Source organism: Brachyistius frenatus, unplaced genomic scaffold, assembly GCF_029030835.1.
Source record: "Brachyistius frenatus isolate BFR_SWC_R1_liver_20210118 unplaced genomic scaffold, ASM2903083v1 Contig_262, whole genome shotgun sequence".
Lineage (NCBI taxonomy): Eukaryota > Metazoa > Chordata > Actinopteri > Embiotocidae > Brachyistius > Brachyistius frenatus.
The window spans coordinates 306,512-316,179 of NW_027210861.1; positions in this window are offsets into that span (position 1 = coordinate 306,512).

Below are 9,668 nucleotides of genomic sequence, written 5' to 3' on the forward strand. Positions count from 1 at the left end.
TGCATACAGTACTACTGCCCTTCCCCCCCTTGGTAGATCAGACCACAACCTGGTCCTGCTGACTCCCAGGTATGTCCCCCTGGTGCAGAGGCAGCCTGTGTCCACCAGGACTGTGAGGAGGTGGACACAGGAGGCTAAAGACGCCCTGCAGGACTGCTTTGAGTCCACGGACTGGGACGTGCTGTGTGGACCACATGGGGAGGACATCAACAGCATGACGGACTGTATCACAGAATACATTAAATTCTGTGAACACACCACCGTACCATCCCGGACTGTAAAATGCTTCCCCAACAATAAACCGTGGATCACCAGTGACCTGAAAGTTCTTCTTAATAAGAAGAAAGCAGCCTTCAGGTCTGGGGACAGGGAGGAGCTCAGGAGAGTGCAGCGCCACCTGAAGGAGAAGATGAGGGAGTGCAAGGACTCCTACAGGAGGAAGCTGGAGGCCAAACTCCAGCAGAACAAGGTGAGGGAGGTGTGGACCGGTATGAAGGCGATTACTGGGTTCAAGGGGAGAGAGGAACAACCAGGGGGAACCTGGAGAGGAACAACCAGGGGGAACCTGGAGAGGAACAACCAGGGGGAACCTGGAGAGAAACAACCAGGGGGAACCTAGAGAGGAACAACCAGGGGGAACTTAGAAAGGAACAACCAGGGGGAACCTGGAGAGGAACAATCAGGGGGAACCTGGAGAGGTCAAATGAACTAAACTGTTTCTTCAACAGGTTTAGTTCACCACCCTCATCTGTCTCCTCCACACCTCACACCTCCCAAACACCTCTGCTGCCTCCCCCCCTCCCCCCTCTGCGCCCCCTGGTGAGCTGCATAGAACCCTCAATCTCAAAGGGCTCTTCCTCCATCGACACCTTGACCCCCCCCCCCACTCCCCCTTCACCCCCCTCTCTGTGACGACTGGCCAGGTTAGGAGACAGCTGGAGAGAATCCACCAGCGCAAGGCTGCAGGACCTGATGGCATCAGCCCCGTGGTCCTGAGGACCTGCGCCGTCCAGCTGGCTGAGGTCCTACAACACCTCTTCAACCTGAGCCTGAAGCAGGAGGAGGTCCCGGTGCTGTGGAAGACGTCCTGCCTGGTTCCTGTCCCCAAGAAGACGACTCCATCTGGCCTCAACGACTACCGACCGGTTGCCCTCACATCTCATGTGATGAAGGTGCTGGAGAGGCTGGTCTTGGCCCACCTCAGGCCGCTGGTGAAATCTTCTCTGGACCCTCTGCAATTTGCGTACCAGCCTCGTGTGGGAGTGGACGACGCCATCATCTACCTGCTGCAACGAGCTCAGTCTCACCTGGATGGAACCGGTGACTCTGTGAGAATCACTTTCTTTGATTTCTCCAGTGCATTCAACACCATCCAACCACTGCTGCTGAGTGAGAAGCTGCGGGTGGTGGGGGTGGAGGGGGGGTGGACACGTCCACCGTCTCCTGGATCACTGACTACCTGACAGGCAGACCACAGTTTGTCCGTCTGGGCGGTGTGCTGTCTGATACGGTGGTCAGTGGTATTGGAGCTCCTCAGGGAACTGTTCTGTCTCCTTCCTGTTCACCTTCTACACAACTGACTTCCAGAACAACTCAGAGTCCTGCCATCTGCAGAAGTTCTCTGATGACTCTGCAGTGGTCGGTGTATAAGGGATGGACAGGAGGAGGAGTACAGGGCAGTAGTGGAGGACTTTGTGAAGTGGGCTGGTAGAAATCACCTCCTCCTGAACGTGGCCAAGACCAGAGAGATGGTGGTCGACTTCAGGAGGAAGACGACGGCTCCACAACCGCTGAGAGTTCTGGGAGAGGAGGTGGACATGGTGGAGGAGTACAAGTACCTGGTGTCTCCATGACAACAGACTGAACTGGAAGACCAACATCAACGCTGTCTACAAGAAGGGGATGAGTCGACTCTTTTTCTTGAGGAAACTTCGATCCTTCAATGTGTGCAGCGAGATGTTGGAGATGTTCTACCATCTGTTGTGGCCAGTGCATTGTACTTCGCTGGGGTCTGCTGGGGGAGCAGCATTGGAGCTGGTGACACCAACAGACTTAACAAACTGGTTAAGAAGGCCGGCTCCATCATCGGCTACAAACTGGACAGTCTGGAAAAGGTGGTGGAGAGGAGGACGCTGAAGAAACTATTATCCATATTGGATAATCCTGACCACCCTCTCCACCTGCTGCAGGGACAGAGGAGCACTTTCTCTAAAAGATTCCTCCAGCTCCGCTGTCACAAGGACAGATACAGGAGATCATTCCTGATACAGGAGATCATCCCAGATACAGGAGATCATTCCAGATACAGGAGATCATTCCAGATACAGGAGATCATTCCTGCCCACTGCAATAAGACTGTACAATAACTCACCTCTGGCAAAATCCATCACAGTACAATAACACTGTTGACTGTGTTTCTTGGTTTGTTTGTTTGTATATAATATATATAGATATATACTGTACTGTATATATATATATATATACACATATATATATATGTTGACTGTGTTTCTTGGTTTGTTGTATATAATATATATAGATATATAATGTACTGTATATACTGTGCAGTTTATATTTTTTACTGCTATTTACTGCTATTTTATTTTATTGCTTTTCTATTATTATATTATTCTATTCTATTCTATTCTATTATTTTATTCTATTATTTCTATTATTATCTTATTGCTTCTGTACGCTGCTGTAGCGAAAAAAAATTCCCCTCGGGGATTAATAAAGTAAATACCTACCTACCTACCTACCAAAGGTTTCTGCAAGGAGCTTGATATTTAGGGAAAGAGTCTTTAGGTATTGTATGACATCCACAAGTTGATGTGATGGATGCGGTGAACCAGTTTATCAATAGAGGTGTTGTCGTTGGGTGATGAAGAGATTTACAGCTGAGTATCATCGGCTTAGCAATGAACACTAACCCCATGTTGTCTGATAATACTTCCCACAGGAAACATGTAGAGACTGAACAACACAGGTCCTGAGATGGAGCCCTGAGGAACTCCCCATGTTATGGAAGCGTTAGCCGACGACTTTAACTAGTGCTGTTTCAGTACTTTGGTGAGGACCAAAACCCAACGGGAACCTCTCAGACATACAGACAGAAGTTAGATACTCGTTTAGCTGATTAAATACCAGTTTCTTAAGAATCTTGCTTGGGAAAGAGAGATCTGAAGGGCCTGAAACTGTATAAGAGGATCGAGGTTACTGTTCTGTCTGGAAACAACCACAAGCTTGGAAACGGTTTATGTCTTCCAGCAGAACTCATTCTGTTGTACTTCATCTAGTCCTTCGAGCTCAAGTTGTTTATTTACATGAATATGAGTAGTGATCTTTGTTTTTTTTTCTGGCTTCACTGGTGCTCAGAATGAGTCTGAAATGGTCAGTTGCTGTCAATCTATGTCTCATTTTACACTATTTATTACGGTTTTCAACACACACACACAGCTTCTTCCTGCTCCAGAGCCAGGAGGATGTGGTCTAGTCTTTTCAACGTGGTACATCAGCAGGTGTTTTCTTCATCCACAGTGGATGCTGACTAGGACTGACCCTGCCTCATGTTGAGGGGCTGTGGGGCCTCCTCCCTCCCTGAAGACTTCAGACAGCGAGGCTACGGAAGCCATCTGTCGGGCCGTCTGAAGGAGGATGCCAAAGCAGGCAGCATCTGCTACAGTAGTAAGTCTTCCTGTATCTCTGAACAACACAGAGCACACTGATGACATCCTGTCGGCAGACGTGGATCCAGAGTCCTACAAAATACCTCTCATGTTATTACTTACAAGTGCCTGGTCACCATGGGAACACATGCTGGCAGCTGGAGACTGCACCTTTTTAGTGAATTATTCTCATGACTCCATCACAGAAAGATACAAGAAGGATTCTTCATATAACAGCTCCATATTCTCTGTATTTACAGCTCTGTATATTTTGTACCGATCCCCTGCAGCATATCGAAAAACGATGTTTCAAGTTGGCTAATGAGGGAATTAATAATGTTGTGCTGCAATTTTATATTTTTGCAGCTTATCAATGGAGTCCTGATTACGCTTGCCGATGAGGTTGTAGTTTCAGTGTAATTTGTCTGTTTGTCAGCAGGATTACAGAAAAACTACCAACCCAACTTTCATTAAACTCTGTGAAAGGGTGTTTCATGGGCAAAGGAAGAACCCAGGACATTTCTAAGTGGATGTGATTTATGGGGCTGATTCAGGAATATCCTGAATTCATAGCAGAGAGGATTCAAACACAGGAGTCAGAGTGATCCAGGCGGAAGGACTAGTCTCCTTGTGGGTGATGTTGGTGGGAGGAGATGGGAGATGTGAGGAAATGTGAGGAGATGGGAGGAGATGTGAGGAGATGGGAGGAGATGGGAGGAGATGGATGGGAGACGGGAGGCTGACAGATGTGACTAGGGTAGGTAAAGCTGAGACAATGAGGAGCAGAGGACAGTTGAGATGGGCTGGGAGGTGAAGCTGGCATTGGATGGAGCTGAGTGGAGTCGAGTGGAGGCTGGAGTGTGAAGACCAGACCAGACCAGACAGACTGGTGGTCCCGGTGATCCTGGTGGTCCCGGTGATCCCGATGGTCCTGGTGATCCCGGTGGTCCCGGTGATCCCGGTGGTCCTGGTGGTCCCGGTGATCCCGGTGGTCATGGTGGTCATGTGATCCTAGTGGTCCTGGCACGGGGAGAGCCAGGAGGACCGATAGCTTTATAACTAGACAAAATAATCAGTGGTATCTCCTCCCTCGGATATAATTTAATACGTGTGCACAATATATTTATTGACGTTTTTTTTATTGTCAACTCAGCCTGCAGGATTACCACCTCTCATAAGGAGTGTGATGGTTGTGCAGGAGCTGTTATTGGCTTCATTTCCAGATTGACTTCCTCCTAATTTAAACAGCCCATGTGTGCAGGTGGAGGAGATGAACCGGAGGTGACTGCAGAAAGACGAGTCTGTGGCAGCTTCCATTTGTGTCTCCACTGTGCTGCGTTCAATTTGAATTATAGGTGACTTTTACAACTAAATGTGTTTATGTAATATTTATGGATTGCAAGCAAGCAAATAACACTGGTGGTCCTAATGCTTATGATAGAATGGATTCATAACAATTAAATGTGAGGCATCATTATACATTTGCACATTTAACTTCTATAGTCTGGCTTTTTTAGTGTTTATGCTCGTCATAAACGAGGCCCATATCTGACAAACACCTATGGGATGCAGCAGAGTGGAAGAAGAATGAACAGAAGTTATATTATGTGATATAATCATATCAACATGGTGTAAATGAGGTCCTATACCTAGTAAATTGCTCCAAGAGTATCAAAAATATATCTAAATTAAGTAAAAGAATAAAACTCAAAATACTGTTCCCAGAGTTATACTTCTGTGCTGTTAGTTTTCCAACACTCAGCCTTTATAGACAGATGTGTGTCCTAAATCAGCCAACAAGCAGGATGAATGCTACAGCTTGTTCTCAGAAAGGGCCTTTCCACAAGAGCTCACTACTTACACCAATCCAGTCGACCTAACGTTATCCTGTTTGGATTAAAATAACTAACGTTTATTCTGAATCTTATCATTAGACCTCACCAATGAAAACACAACCCACACTTTTATTAATCATGATATTATTTTGGCTGGTTTACAGCAACCTAGTGACCTCAGTAAAGACATCAGTAAAGGCCTTTAGTCAGCCCTGTAGTGACCTCTGCTGGTGATAGTCAAGTACTGCAGCAGTGAAGGAGGAAGAAACAGAAGTATAAACTGTAGCAGAACCACGTGATATAATCACTTACTATATCCATGCTGTTATGGCCTTGGTTGTTTGTTGTGTTCTTGTCTACACAAAGTGTCTCCTCTAGTTCCTGAGAGGATCTCTAGTGTCAGCCTCCTAGTGTCTCCTTTGACTGACTTGTTTTGATGGTCAGCCTCCTAGTGTCTCCTTTGACTGACTTGTTTTGATGGTCAGCCTACTGGTGTCTTATTCTGACTGACTGGTTTTGATGGTCAGCCTACTGGTGTCTTACTCTGACTGACTGGTTTTGATGGTCAGCCTACTGGTGTGTCCTTCTGACTGACTGACTGGTTTTGATGGTCAGCCTACTGGTGTGTCCTTCTGACTGACTGACTGACTGGTTTTGATGGTCAGCCTACTGGTGTGTCCTTCTGACTGACTGACTGACTGGTTTTGATGGTCAGCCTACTGGTGTGTCCTTCTGACTGACTGGTTTTGATGGTCAGCCTGCTGGTGTGTCCTTCTGACTGACTGACTGACTGGTTTTGATGGTCAGCCTGCTGGTGTGTCCTTCTGACTGACTGACTGACTGACTGGTTTTGATGGTCAGCCTGCTGGTGTGTCCTTCTGACTGACTGACTGACTGGTTTTGATGGTCAGCCTGCTGGTGTGTCCTTCTGACTGACTGACTGGTTTTGATGGTCAGCCTGCTGGTGTGTCCTTCTGACTGACTGACTGACTGGTTTTGATGGTCAGCCTGCTGGTGTGTATTAGTCCCGTTGCAGCAGACAGCAGCAACACTTCTTTGTAACTTCTCAGCCTCCAAACCTTCCAGAATGACGTGAAAGCTTTCAGGATGTGGTGTTTCACTCAAGCAACAATCACTTTTGACATCACAACATCCTTTTCAATGGCATAGTTTAAAAACTTGTTGAAATTAAAATTAGTCTCTATAAAAAAAAATATTTACATTACTATGTAATAAAGTTATTTTATAGTTTAGGAAAATATTTTCCCTTACGTATTTCCAAATTTTCTGACGTAAGGGTCTCCCCTTACGTTTTTCATGCTTCTTGGACATAAGGATCCCTTCTTACGTTTTTCATCATTTTTGGAGGAAAGGGCTTTTCGGACAAAAAGGTCCCCCCTCCCGTTTTTTATAATTTCCGGACATAAGGGTCCCTCCTTACATTTTTTATAATTTTCTGACGAGAGGCTCCCCTCTTAGTTATTCATGCTTTTCGGACGTAAGGTTCCCTCCTTACATTTTTCATGCTTTTCGGTGGTAAGGTTCCCCCCTTACTTTTAACATGCCTTTGGGACGTAAGGATCCCTCCTTACGTTTTTCATAATTTTCGGACGTAAAGTTCCCTTCTTACGCCTTTCATGCATTTCGGTCGCGAGGATCACTCCCTACATTTTTCATAAGTTTCAGACGTAAGGATCCCTCCTTACGTTATTCATGCTTTTCGGACGTGAGGCTCACCTCTTACGTTATTCATGCCTGTCGGACGCAAGGATCCCTCCTTACATTTTTCATAATTTTCGGAGGTAAGGGTCCCCCTTATACCATTGCATGTCGTCCAAAAACTGAAAACAAAGTCATACTTTGGCATATTTTCCAAAACATGAAATAAAATCTTATAATCATTTGCACAGTGGTGCAGAGGTTATCGCAGTCACCACACAGGTAGAGGTCATGGGTTTGATACCCACTTTAGGCTTACATGTCAGGACAAAAAGTAAGTCATACTACTTGATATTGTCCAAATAATTTAAAGTCATACTAAAGTATGTCGTCCAAATATAAAAATGGTTTAAGTATCATCGGTTAATGCTGTTTTCTCTCAGCGAGAAGGTCATGGGTTCGATACCCTGCTTCAGGCAACAACAAAAAACAACGTGAAAAAAAAGTCATATGCTGTAGAATAGTTGTCTGAAGAATAAAAAAAAGTCATACTACAGTATGTTGACCAAAAAATGAAAAGAAAAAAAAGTAATACTATAGCATGTCATCAGCACAATAAAAATAGTCCAAACAATAAATAAGTCATACTATAGCATGTCGATTAGCATAGATGACATGCTATAGTACGATTTTTGTTTTTTCCATACTATATACAGTGCATCCGGAAAGTATTCACAGCGCTTCACTTTTTACACATTTTGTTATATTACAGATTTATTCCAAAATGGATTAAATTCATTTTTTCCCTCAAAATTCTACACACAATACCCCATAATGACAACGTGAAATAAAGTTTTTTGAAATTTTTGCAAATCTATTAAAAATCAAAAACGAAAAAAATCACATGTACATCAGTATTCACAGCCTTTGCCATTACACTCAACATTGAGCTCAGGTGCTTCCTGTTTCCACTGATCATCCTTGAGATGTTTCTACAACTTGATTGGAGTCCACCTGGTAAATTCAGTTGATTGGACATGATTTGGAAAGACACACACCGTCTATATAAGGTCCCACAGTTGACAGTGCATGTCAGAGCACAAACCAAGACATGAAGTCCAAAGAATCATCTGTAGACCTCCGAGACAGGATTGTATTGAGGCACAGATCTGGGGAAGGGTACAGAAACATTTCTGCAGCATTGAAGGTCACAATGAGCACAGTGGCCTCCATCATCTGTAAATGGAAGAAGTTTGAACCACCAGGACTCTTCCTAGAGTCGGCCGCCCGACCAAACTGAGCGATCGGGGGAGAAGGGCCTTAGTCAGGGAGGTGACCAAGAACCCGATGGTCACTCTGACAGAGCTCCAACGTTGCTCTGTGAAGAGAGGAGAACCTTCCAGAAGGACAACCATCTCTGCAGCACTCCACCCAGCAGGCCTGTATGGTAGAGTGGACGGACAGAAGACACTCCTCAGTAAAAGGCTCATGACAGCCCACCTGGAGTTTACCAAAAGGCACCTGAAGGACTGTCAGACCAGGAGAAACTAAATTCTCTGGTCTGATGAAACAAAGATTGAACTCTTTGGCCTGAATGCCAAGCGTCATGTTTGGAGGAAGCCAGGCAGCGCTCATCACCTGGCCAACACCATCTCTACGGTGAAGCATGGTGGCGGCAGCATCATGCTGTGGGGATGTTTTTCAGCAGCAGGAACTGGGAGACCAGTCAGGATGGAGGGAAAGATGAATGCAGCAATGTACAGAGACATCCTTGATGAAAACCTTCTCCAGAGCGCTCTGGACCTCAGACTGGGGCGAAGGTTCATCTTCCAACAGGACAACGACCCGAAGCACACAGCCAAGATAACAAAGGAATGGCTTCGGGACAACTCTGTGAATGTCCTTGAGTGTCCCAGTCAGAGCCCAGACTTGAACCCGATTGAACATCTCTGGAGAGATCTGAAGATGTCTGAGCACTGACGCTCCCCATCCAACCTGATGGAGCTTGAGAGGTCCTGTAAAGAAGAACAGGAGAAACTGCCCAAGAATAGGAGACAAGCTTGTAGCATCATACTCAAAAAGACTTGAGGTTGTAATTTCTGCCAAAGGTGCTTCAACAAAGTATTGAGCAAAGGCTGTGAATACTTATGTACGTGTTATATTTTTGTTCTTTATTTTTAATAGATTTGCAAAAATTTTAAACAAACTATTTTCACTTTGTCATTATGGGATATTGTGTGTAGAATTTTGAGGAAAAAAATGAATTTAATCCATTTTGGAATAAAGCTGTAACAACAAAATGTGGAATAAGTGAAGCGCTGTGAATACTTTCCGGATGCACTGTCTGTATCCATTAGGTTCATTTGTAGAATCACCATTTAACCTGACATTCATGCCTCACGCTGGAATCTAATTCTCGACGTCCCTGTGAGCAACAGCGCTAACCACTGCACCACTGCACCGTGAGAAACACTGTGGGACACTTTTTGTCTTTATTGGACGACATGCT